This window comes from Pteropus vampyrus, unplaced genomic scaffold (assembly GCF_000151845.1).
Source record: "Pteropus vampyrus isolate Shadow unplaced genomic scaffold, Pvam_2.0 Scaffold59, whole genome shotgun sequence".
Classification (NCBI taxonomy): Eukaryota; Metazoa; Chordata; class Mammalia; order Chiroptera; family Pteropodidae; genus Pteropus; species Pteropus vampyrus.
Window position 1 is genome coordinate 5359350 of NW_011888840.1, and position 3565 is coordinate 5362914.

A 3565-nucleotide genomic window follows, 5' to 3' on the forward strand; every position below is an offset into this window, starting at 1 on the left:
TAGAGGCAGGGGGAATCTGTGCCAGGATGAACTTACAGTCTAGAAAAAAATAGGGTGTATCTTCCAGAAAGACTTGATGGACAAATGATTACAAATCAGAAACTCAGAAAGAAGAGACGAGAAAAGACATCGCCCTGGCTTTTCCTGTTAGACCCTAGAAATAAGAACAGGAGTGCCAGCCTGGTGGCTTCCTAGAGGCAGCACGAGATCCCCAGAGAAGGCCCTGGAGAAACATGAAATTACTTCCGAACGTGCTTCAGGCCAGGGCAGTGTAGGTCGTAATGACAAAGACAAAAGCCCTACTGCTGACCTGCCACACGGAGTCCTAGGGGAGCCTCACAGTTGCCCTGTAGGGTAAGGTAGCAACTTCCTTTTAGAGTTAAGGAAATGGGCTGAATTACCAGCTCAAGCCACCAAGCTAGAAACTGACAAGACCCAGATTTTCAAATGTTTTCTACTCAGGCCTGTCTGATTTTTTTTTTTCTATGATGTAGGGCTGCTTTATGATTGGAAACGTTTCACGTTCAAGGTCCCATATAGTCCCTATAATATTTGTAATAGGAATAATAACATTTTCCACGTGAGGAAACCATTTGATACCGTACGCTTTCACGCTTACCTTCCTATTTGACTCTCACGGCAAACCTGTAGAGTAAATATTTCATCTCCTCTTTGTGCATAAAGAAATTGAGGCTTACATTCCAGGCACCGTGTCAGGTGGCCCAGGACACACAGCTCCGGGGCTGTTCTGGGGCCAAACAAACTTGGATTCAAGTCCTAACTGTCACTTTCCAACCTTGTGGCCTCAGGCAAGGTGTGTATTTTCTCTGCATCTCAGCTTCACATCTGATAATTAAAGGAAAAGAGCACAGCCGGTTCTGAAATAACATGGTTTCATTATAATATTGATGAGACGCCATAAGAACTTAACTCTTGTTTATATCAATAAGCCTACGGTAAAATTTCTTTCCTTATACGGTATGTCATTTCACAGAACCTGTCAATGAAGTTAAGAGCACCTACCTCATAGAGAAGAATATTGATTCACTCTGTAAGTATTTATTCAGCATCTACTGTATTCCAAGCCCTGAAGCTAACGAACAAAACATGGGGTTATGGTTTAATGGGGCAGGGGAGACAGAAAATAAAATATATTGTATTCGAAGGTGATAAGTGCTAAGAAGAATTAAACAAGGAGAGAGAATCGTATTGGGGAAGCAGTTCAATTCAAGACAAGATCGTCGAGGAGGATGCCACCAAGAAAGCGACATTAAGTGAAGGTCTCAAAGCAAGCCTTGTAGATATCTGGAAGAAGAGCTTTCTAGGCAGAGGGAGCAGCAGGCACAGAGGTCCCTGAGGTAAGAGGATCAGGCGGGACAAGGCAATCATGTGGCTGCGCTGCAGTGAACAACGGAAGAATGAGGAGAGAAGGTCAGATGTAACTGGAGGTTTGGGGGGGTGGGTTATGTAATGATTTAAGGAGTCATTGCCAAGGCGTAGGTATTTATCTCCAAATATAACTGGGAGCCACTCAGGACTGTTGACAGAAAAGCGCCATAATCTGACTTCAGGTGTCCAGGGTCACTCTAGACTGAAGCGGTGGGGAGTAGGAACAGGACAGCCAATTAGGAGGCTACTCTGGTTGTCTAAGAAGAAAGGAGGTGGCTTGGATCAGGTATATAGTGATGGAGATGGGACAAAACAATGGGAATCAGGATTTATTTTGAAACTGAGCCAACAGGATTTGCTGAAGGATTGTGTGAGGAGGGCGAAAGCAGTCAGGACGGGAACACAGGTTTTCTGGCGGATTCACTGGAAGGAAAGGTTTGCCTTCCCTGAGGAGAAGGGGACGGTGGGAGGGACAGCTCCGGCAGATGAGGATGAATGAGAAGTGAATGTGCATTTTCTCCAGGCACAGCGCCTGGCACAGAGTGTACGCTCCATAGCAGTTAGATATTATTAACAGTCTTGAGTCTGCCCATCTAGTTAAATACTCTGCTGATCATCACCTCACATCTAAGAATTCTCAGAAAGCACATGACCAGGATGTTTTCAACCAATGAATGAACTACAGAATCTTGGTACCAGAGTGATTTTCAAAGGCCATCGGCTGTCTAAGTTCCTTTGACCTATCAGCGTGCATACTACCAGTATATCTTTGTACAAGCTACACTTTCTCCACTCTCAGATTTTCCATCAAGGCCAAGGGATGGAGATATGGACAAATGCATGAACTGGAAGCCACTACAGACTTGTGCTTTCATTTTGTTCAGAGAATATTCCTTAAGGCTCAAGACAACCCGGCCCAGCCTTCCCATGTTACGAAAGAGGCTATTTGTCATGCAGTATTTATATTAACATAAAATTGGATCTCATCCAAATGGCCAGCAAATAAGGATGGTTTAAGTACATTATGGTGCACTTATACAATGGAATACTATATATCTGATAAAAATCATAATCTCAAAGCTTTGAGGGAAACATTCCTGATACCTTGGTAAATGAGACTCATTCAAAGTAGAGCATATAACCAGAGCCTTATTTTTAGGTACTTATATCTTCTAAAGTGAATTTTGTCCACATCTCTCTCTTTTCAGTTCTCCCCCTCTTTCTATCTTCCATCCTCCCTTTTCCTCCATTGCCCTCCATGGCGGCCATGATTTCCGGCATTTTTGTGAGAGGGGATGAGTGGAGAAAGACTGGAATGGAAAAGTAGGAAACTTAGATAAATTTCTTTCTTGCTGGGTATGGTTGCACTGTTCTCCTCCACGGTGGTGATTCCAGGCAATGAACAAAGAAGAGCAAAAGTGAACGAGGGGACCAGAGAAACTGCACCAGACCGTACAAAAAATAATCTGCAAAGAGAAGGGGATGGGGAGATGGGCATGTAAAGAGGCTGTGGATGATTCAGGATGCAGTGTGCAGGTTGATCAGATCTATAAGTCCTTATATAAATTTTACATATGAAAAAGCAGAAGAATAATAGAAATGAAGGTTCAGGAAGTTTCTTCATGGGTTATGAATCGAATCTAATGGAACATTATTTGAAAACCAGAGGTAAATCCTGTATTTTCCTTAAAAATTATCCGTGGCTAATGAACTGCTGATTCTTTGAGTATAACATGAGTTGAGACTGGACCCCATGGAGCCCTGGACTGAATGAAGGGCATAGAAAAAGAATCTGAGATCATCCTAAAGGCTGGCCATGAAAACCCTACCGGTGGTCATTTCTCTGCATTGAGGCTAGAGTTAATGTATATTTAAATTAATTAATAGAATATAATGTATATTCTGGATTTCTTTCCCAAACTTCCTATAACGAATATCATTATTTATATAGTCAAAAAGATATATTCTTAGGAAAAAAACTTCCTACAAGCATACACTTGCCCATTCCTGTAGCTGTAGCTGAAAGGATGATTGATTATGAGACAGGCAAAGAAGACACAGAGAGAGGGCCCTCTGAGTGTATGGGGTGGAGAAGGAGGGAGGGACAGCCATTGAACCATGACTTTCATCTTGTTCACATGGGGACCTTTTGCCATAGGCAGTCTTGTAGCAGGCT